General features: G+C 44.4%; 1 protein-coding gene across 1 annotated transcript in view; it reads right to left on the bottom strand.

Moving 5' to 3' along the window:
• DIAPH2 (diaphanous related formin 2) overlaps positions 1-9,231 on the bottom strand; it is a 909,560-nt gene that overhangs the window by 723,269 nt on the left and 177,060 nt on the right. The gene's annotated exons all lie outside the window — the stretch shown is intronic.

Raw genomic sequence — 9,231 nt, 5'->3', positions numbered from 1 at the left:
TATATATATATATATACACACACACACACACATATATATATATACACACCGTATTTTTCGCTCCATAAGACGCACTTTTTCCTCCCAAAAGGGAGGGGGGGAATGTGCCTGCGTCTTATGGAGCAAGTCCCGACGCCCGAGACATGCAGTTTCGGGCGCCGGGCGAGTAGTAGAAGCCACTGCTCGTTTAATACGAGTGATCTAATGAGATCACTCGTATAAAAACCGAGCAGCGGCGATGATCGAGATCACCATAGAGCAGACGAAGAAGGACTTTCTTCGTCTGCTCTGTGTGATCACTGCGACCGTGGCGCTGTAATCACAGCGCCACCTGTCTCAGCGGTCACTAACTGCAGCTTCTGTCACAGCTTCTGTCATAGAAGCTGTGTCAGAAGCTACAGTCTGTCGAGTGCTCCATAAGGCGCGCCGGACCTCCCTGCGTCCTATGGTCCGGTGCGTCTTATGGACTGCAAAATACAGTATATATATGTTATTATTATTATTTCTTTTTCCCCTGTGACGGTCACATTGGTGAGATTTCCCTTCCCCACTTCCTGTCTTGCAGAGAATTCCCCTCCAGACACAGGGGAACACACGGACCGTTGTCACCGGAACAAGTGTCCCCATTGGAAGATTTATCACCCCCTGTCCCATTGACAACTGTACATTTTTGGATTTTCCCATCACTTTCTACACCACTACCAATGATCACTGTAGCTAATAGAGAAGGTGAAATGCTTCAAGGGGAACAAAACACCAATAAATACCTGACAGAAGTTCTACTGTTCCCCAATTCACCCAAAAAGTTTAGGCTATGTATGGGTAGATTATATTCAGTTGTGGGGAATCCAGAATTCCTCCCCTTTATTGAAAAAAAAAAAAAAGACTTCAGTCTGTGTTTATGTAAATGCAATCGGGGAAATTATCTGGATTGCAGGTGAGAAGGACAAAACTGCCGAGCTTGCAGCGGAATCTCATGAATATGTTAGCGGGACGCAGCTGTTTGGCCGTTCAAGCTGCAGAGGAACGAGAAGCTGCTACACCTGAAAATTAATGGAAAGTTAACTACGCAAGCTGTTACGATGGTGAGATTATTTTATTTTAAGGTATGCCAGAGCAAAAAGTCGACATGTTTCCTGCACAATGCACTCTTGGTGGATAGAGCTGCTTGTGCATTTCTGTTCGATTTGCGGGCCATTGGTTCAAACAGTAAAACAGTAGAAAGGCATCATGGCACACTCACAAACCAGCATGTAAAACAACTTGTCTCACCACTAAGGATAATAACAGAGGTTTGGATACACGTCTTCTGCAAAGGATGTGAAAGCCGCACGGCCGCGCCAAGGCACCTCTTATAGTGCGGTCCTAACTCTAAACTATGAGAGTCTCCATCTTGGAGCACATGGGGGCAGAAGATATCAAATTGGGTGCAGGTTTGTCAGGAGGAAGCCCAGCCTCCTTAAAAGCACAGAAACACACAAGGGATCACGCACATCCCAATGGCAGCTGAGAAACCCCACCCAATTTGATATCTTCTGCCCCCATGTGCTCCAAGATGGAGACTCTCATAGTTTAGAGTTAGGACCGCACTATAAGAGGTGCCTTGGCGCGGCAGTGCGGCTTACACATCCTTTGCAGAAGACGTGTATCCAAACCTCTGTCATTGTCCTTAGTGGTGAGACAAGTTGTTTTACATGCTGGTTTGTGAGTGTGCCATGATGCCTTTCTACTGTTCTACTGTTCAAAGCCCATTTCGTGTGCACCTTACTGTATAACTGGTAACAAATTGTTGAGTGCGTTTGTCGTTTGTTTTGATTGGTTCAAACAGGCCACATGAACCAGAATCCAAACTCCATTGAAGTTAATGACCCAATTCGAGAATCCCAGCTGCCATAGTTGGCATTTTTTGCTGGGAGTTCCCCGATACATCATTGAACAAATTTGGTCAATAACGTCACCCAACGTCACCGCATTTTAAGAGTTATCAGCACAATGTTTGCCCAAAAGTACTTTTTGATGTGACGTTCATGTGCTTGTTCTCATATTTAAGTTGTGTTAAGATTTGTTGATTATTTACCAGAGGTAGAGTAGATTATATGCTGCTACTATGAATAAAATGCATAAAGCTGTTGAGATGATATCAGCCATGGATTTTTTTTTCAGGCCCCCTTCACAACTATATGCTGAAGTAACACTCAGTATAACCACCTAGCATCACTCAACGTGATGCTAGGTACGGAGGACAAGTGTAGGGCCTCATGGGCTTGACCCCTGAGGAGGTGTCATCAGAGCATCCTGCATTCACCCTGTAATTAGGTAATCATGTCAGTACTGTTCCCTGTATCATGTAGGACTGCTAACTGGCAGGAGAGAACTGAAGTGGAAGAGGATCCTTCATGTCCCATTAGTGGCATGAAGGCTTCAGAATGGGGCAAGTAAATAGAGGCAAAAAATACAGTTTTGGGGAGGGGTGGGGGGCTGGGAAGATGGGAGAGGTGTCCATAGAGTTGGACTTTAGATGGACATTTAAGGATTTAAGGAGACTGTTGCTTTGCCTATTCAGTGCATTGCTTGGTCGGAGCTCTTACAAAATATGGGGTAGGGAAGCTTGCGGCTAGATATGGGGTAGGTAGGTATGGAGTAAGGGAGCATGCGACCTTCTCCCAGAATGGAGTGATTGGCCCAATCACTAGGCTTGAAGAGTGTTACATGAGGGAACAGGTGATGTCATCAACCCATGCTCCAACACAGAGTTTGACACATGGTTTGATTCCGTGCTGCAATGAAGTAACAGAACTGTGGGAGAGGTAAGTGGGAATGAGTGACAGAGTCCCTTTAAAGAGAACCCAAGCCCAGGCTATGGACCCTCCTTACCATCTTGTCTTGAATTGTATTGTAACTGTAATGTCTTCCTTATATTGTAAAGCGCTGCGCAAACTGTTGGCGCTATATAAATACTATGTAATAATAATAATAATGGACATTGAATTACATATTCTTAACAAGCAGCAATATAGCTTTTAAAAAAAAAGCCATCCCCGACCTCTCTAGCTGCTCGATTGTGAGCCTCCAGCATGGAGACTGGTATGTCCCTGGCAGCTCCTGGTCCTGGATTAATGCTTGGGAGCTGGGAAGACAAGCTTTTATTACAGCATGTCACATACAAAGGCCAATGTTGATAAGCACTTGGCTTCAGTTCTACTTTAATCTTTAGCCAAAGTGTAACTGAAGATCAAGACTGGGATTGGCTGAAATGCACCTATAAAAGACGCGTTTCGGCCAATCCTGGTCTTAATTGTCAGCTACGTTTTGGGCAAGACTGGGATTGGCTGACATGCATCTATAAAGGACATTGACCCTAGACGCGTTTTGGCCAATCCTGGTCGTAATCTTCAGCTACGTTTTGGCCAAAATGCGTCAATGTCCTTTTTATCTGATATGCTGCAAAAATATCCCAAAGATCGGATCCAGTTTGGATGCAGGCCTTTTTGGACTTCTACCTAGAATTTAGTTTTAATAAGTCCTATACTCATCCCTATATTCACCATGCACATCCGTCAGCCTCTCTACAGATCCACATTTATGAAGTTTAGAACTATTAGCGAAACTTTTGCAGGCTTGCCAAAAAAAAAAGAAGTTGCCACATAACAGAACTGAAAAGCGCTTGTGGATAAAGATTGCACCTGTTTTCAGAGGCGATTAGCCTTTTCTTTCCCTCCGAAACAATCCTCTTTACGCTGATACAGAACGCGGCTCTGCTCCCGATCGCCTCCCCAGGAACACTGCCTGCGCAGCTTTTAACAAACACACTAAATCATCGTTGAAGAAAGAAATTAGCATAATTCTCATTTATGACATTTAATTTCTCCCTCCGCAGAACCCGAGCCAGCAAGAACTGCAATTAGCGGACCATTCTGCAAGATGGAGCAGGACACACAAATTGCTCTCTGCGTTCAAATTGCAATCAGCACGCTAATAACATCCACGAGCCTCCATTTTCCAGCAACATATCGCGTCTGCAAAATGATTGAAAAATGGAAAAAAAGAGAGAAAAAAAAAAGGGTAAACAGGAAGCAGCATAAACTGTATTGTTGAAATAAGTGATAAGTTGGAGCTGATGTATCAAGTTTAGTTTTCGGCAAAAACTTTTATTTGTTGCGTCTGTCTATGTTACACTTTTTGAGATTGTATTACTGTTCAGGATATGGTGAGAAGAGACAAAAGGAATTAAAGAACCCTCCAACTGAATCTGGCAAGTACTGTAAGGCCTTCTAAGAACAGAAGGTGTCCACATGTCTCATTCTATCACTTATCCAGTGGCGTAACAATCACCATAGCGACCCAGACGGCCTATATGGGGAACTGGGCACAGTGGGGAGCTGCCTGGGTCGCTATGGGATCCTCTGCTGGTGGCTTTCACTGGCGGCTGAAGACGAATGCACCGCTGTTCAGATCACTGACAGTAATCTGTGCAGCAGCACGTTCCTCTCCACAGAGTCAATGACAGCCAGCAGCGGGAGTGGAGGAGGTGGGGCCCGTGGTTGGCAGCAGGGGAGGAGGCGGGGCCCGGTGACGAAGAAGGAGGCGGGCATGGCGACGGAGGAGGCGGGGCCCATCAGCGACCGTGGAGAAGAGGAAACGGACAGGTAAGGAGTACGACCAACCCACCTGAGGGTGACCCCGCATAGCCCACCATAGAGAGTCTATGGTGGGCTCTGCAAGTTCACCCGCAGATGGGATCTGGAGTGGGCTCTGCAAGGGGTATAACTAGAAATCACGGGGCCCCATACAAAATTTTGCTATGGGGCCCTGTGATTTCTAGTTACTCCCCTGCACATATCCCAAAAATATTGGCATTATTGTTCATTTCAGGACAGTGGGCAGAGCCATGTAAATCATTTCTTTACGCCCCATCAGCCAAATGCACATCCAGGACTGCTGGTGTAGATTCTGCATGTGACCTAATATTATAGAGCCATTTATTATAAACTGCATAGAGCCAGGAGCGTCCCGAGGCTAGGTGTCACCCAGTCTCCAGACCGGGTGACACCCCGCTGCCATCGTCACCCCACGCGTGTGCAATGACGTAAATCGCAGGTGCACAGCGATCTGATATGACGTCTGCCGGCGGCCCTCTTGGGGATGGACGCCGGCAGAGAGAGGAGGGGATGTTCCCCCGGCTGGATGACGTATGCAGCCGGGTCCCCTCCTTTCTCCTGACACTGTCGGGCTCTCGGTCCATGACCGAGTGCCCGACTTTTTAGAGGGGGTGACACCAAAATGACTGCCAGTCATTTTCATGTCACCCCTGCAATGGTGTCACCCGTACAGGACATGTTGAGTATCAATGGTGCCAGACATTACTGTTGAGATCCACCCAGCTGTGTGAGTGACAGCTGGCTCTGCCTATCTATAGGCAGAGCCAGCTGTACCCACCCCCTCCCCCGTCCATTCCTCCAGTCAGCCGTGGAGGGGGGAATCCCTGCGGGGAGTGGTGACTGACAGTCACTGCTCTCTGCAGGGAGATGATCGAAAAGTGAGCGAGTGACGGTATGTGTTCGCTCACTTCCCAATCTATTGAGCCAACGTGTGACCGTTTCATTGTCACAGGTCGGCTCAGACTATGAGGATAAGTGATTTTCACTCACCTCATAGTTCTTTAAATATACTGTAAGGTTTACATGCACTTTAAGAGCAGGATTAGATAAGAATCTGCCAGTTGCCTAAAATCTTTGCATCATATGAATCAAATCTCTTTTTTTCAATGCTAGAGTTTCTCCGTAAGGTCAATAAGATGCAGCATCTATTAGACATTCTCTGATGGTTTGAAGCCGTGACAACAGCACAGCTATTCACTACAATTTTTGAAATAAAGACTTATTTGCAGTTCTTGATCTAAAAAAAAAATTGTATACAGTATTCAGAGTGTGTTTTCTGCAAGAAGAAGGAGGGGAAAGAAAAACACATTGATCTCATGCCTTGTTTCCTAGAATCCGTCTTATTTACCGTTCTCTGCCCATGATCTGAGGGAAAGAAAGCCGAGCAGAATCTACACCTTCCAGCGTATATTAAGCTTCGTGATTGACAGAAATATATTGGAACTTCACGCTTTCTGTGAATAGCGATGCCGCAGGACTATTAATGAGATGTTTGAAGTTTGCTGACAGTGAAAATACACAATTAAATCTTGTTAATGGCATTTCAAAAACATCAACCAGAAGACACTTTTTTTTTCCAAGAGGATATTTTTCGTTCTCCATGAAAAAAAGGAGAATAAATTAGTCAATGTTGATTTGTGAAAGTCTTAGGAAGTAGAAGGCTTCTGGTGTAATGATATCTTGTAATGTAACGATTCGAGATGAAATAAACTTATCCCTATCCTAATTATGTCGGCCTTGCGCTGCGTGACTTTTTGATATCTTTATTTTCGGGGTTTTTTGAAGACGAGTTGACTCTTCTGTTATAAATCACTTCTAACAACAGACATGAGATGGAGGCATGCGACAATATAGTCATGACGGGTTAACTTGAGGGCTATGAAAACTTTTTCAACATTTTCAAGTCACTTTGAGATGATAATGAAGCCGAGGATGATGTCAAGAATTCTACAACTAAGTTTTGTTATAGGGTGAGAACGTGAGCTTGACGTGCCTGGAGCTTGGTGAGCTTAGAAGTGCCTGGAGTTCCTGATAATCTATGGGAAAAAGGTCTAGTCACCAGAATTGACTTTAGGCTTCCCGATGAGGACCTGTTCCCCCATTATTGACTTGTCATGTTCCCCATTATTGACTTGTCAATACGAACTCGAACTTAATGCAAGTGAATGGGGGGGTCGAACGTTCGAAAATGCATGTCCCCTTTAAGAGGGCTTATATAGGCAGTCCCCGGGTTACGGACAATCCGTACTTATGAACCGGGTCCACAGTTCTCCTAAATGTACCGGCAGCTGCCTCGGCCTGTGTTCCTTCAAATCCCCGCTGCTCTCCGCGCCTGTGTTGGAGGAGACAGCAGGGACACAGACCGCTGCATGCCTTCGCTGCCCCCCGTACCTCCGCTCATTTGCCCCGCCCCCCCTGCCTCCGCTTCATTGCAGGCTGGGAGCCATACCTAGCCTGCTATTGGAAATTGTTAAATGCAATAGCAAGCTGGCTATTGCACCCGCCCACTGCCTGCTGTCAATCAGCATGGGGGGACCTGATAGAGAACTTTCTCCTTCAGGCCACTCCTCTGCTGAGCCCTGATTGGGCAAAGTCTTGCACCTGACCTGTGGTCAGGTGCAAGACTTTAACAAATCAGAGCTTCAGTGGGCATTTTGCATTATGACAGCGGCCTCCTAACTTTTGACATTTTCTCTAGTCTAGTCTTGGAGCTGGAAAAGTATCTGTACTTGTACCGAGTATAGTACTTGGTATCGGTGCATCCCTACTTTCTATTGACTCTACAGGAGGAGCCTTAAAAGGAAAACCTCCTTGAAACACAGGTGGCAAATATAAAGCAACAAAGACAGTGGTTCTAAGCCCCCACTACTCTATCCAAAATGAAAAGAAAAAGGTTTTGTCTTTAGATACACTTTGACCAACAATCTAAGCCTGTATGTTGCCAACACCCTTCAATGCTTGTGTATACAGATCCTGAAAGGTCAATTCACTGTAGTGATAATTTGGCTAGTGGTGGACTAGTGGGTAGGTAGAGTAATCCACTTTTTAATTCTGTTGTGGTCCCCAATGTTAAATCTCTTTGATGGACATCTTGGCTATATCCCCTTCTACTCCTAATGCAACATTTATAAATGACATGTACATTTTAACAGAAAATGTAGAAGCCTGTTGTAATTTTTCTGGACAGATGGGTAGGCTTGGAACACATGTATAGATATGTAGCCATCTAATTTTCAGAAAGTCAAATGTATCCAGAGGATGGATCCATCCGGCAACAATTTCCTAGAACCTACTAGTTGTGGATGGACTGTCCTTTCAATTCTGTATGCTTGGTAACCTGTAAAATTGTGGCCAGGATTGACTTTTTCAAAAGTTTCGAAAGTGCAGGATCCAAAGAAGATTGCATTAGAACTTGAAAAGTGCACTTTTTCTAAAAAAAAGTTCTAAAATATATTATTGAGATCAAAAGAAGTGGCGAGTATTAAATTAATTTGTCTTCTCAGCGCTGTCCCAGATTTTTGTCGAAGCCGCGCTAAGCAATATATATATTACAGCTGCGCGTCTAGGGTTTCTATGTATCCTCTTGCCTTCGCTCAACGCGTTAAACTCTGACAATAAAATATATTTCTCTTTTGAAAGTTTGCCGGTAATTGGCAAGGGACGAGTCATAACCTCTCCGAGTTCTATCCAGCAGATACTGGGCAACAATCAACCCATACATCTTGAATTATTTTGTTTTTTTGGGGTTTTTTTCTGCTGACATTACGAGCGGTTAGACTCACTTTCATGAAATGATATATCGTGCTTCTGTTTTTCAAAGAGCGGAAAACAATTAAAAACCGAAACGTAAGGTGTCAGGGAGAAAATTAAGACATCCGAACGAGCGCAGCTGAGCTACATCCATACAACACTTTTGTTGGCATGTCCTGAAACGGGAATGGAAAAAAAAAATATGTGTTGTTGCAACTTTATAAAGCTGTGAGCTTGCAAGTTTAGGCGACATTTACATGCGTTATTGGCCCATTATTCTCTTTTGTAATGTCTACACAATTTACCAACCTGCCTGCATGTGGTGAGGTCACACTGGGATGGCATCACAAAAAAAATATAGCCCGTGCAACACATTTTTGGAGCAGTTATGTAACCACAACTGACAAATGACAATAGCTGGATGGAGTCAAAGCGATTCTATCGTTTGTCTTTAAAGTTTAACACATTTAACAATGCGGAGGAACTGTTGGGGGAAAAAACAAAAAAAACAAAAGCGGAAACGTCTGGCACGACCGGTTTTAGACCGGCACAGAGGCAAATTAACGGCAGCAATTTAGCAGAAAACATGAAACGTTTATGGGAACCTGCAGAACGCACTTGCAAAAGTATCAGAAAATATGTCATTTTGTTCTGTTGCTAAAAGAAGACATACAATTGAATTAACAGCAAATGTTGGAGGGTTACACAAGCTCGGGTTGGGATTTTCATTTGTTAGCCAACTATAACAGTCTGAAAGAGTTCAGTTTATTGCATCCTAGAGGTGTATGTATGTTTTTGTATGGCTGGTACTGGTTCAAAAATG

Source organism: Nanorana parkeri, unplaced genomic scaffold (genome assembly GCF_000935625.1).
Source record: "Nanorana parkeri isolate BGI_ZX_2015 unplaced genomic scaffold, ASM93562v1 scaffold62, whole genome shotgun sequence".
Lineage (NCBI taxonomy): Eukaryota > Metazoa > Chordata > Amphibia > Anura > Dicroglossidae > Nanorana > Nanorana parkeri.
The sequence above is the reverse complement of the archived record's forward strand: the minus strand, read 5'-3'. Positions and strand labels throughout refer to the sequence as shown.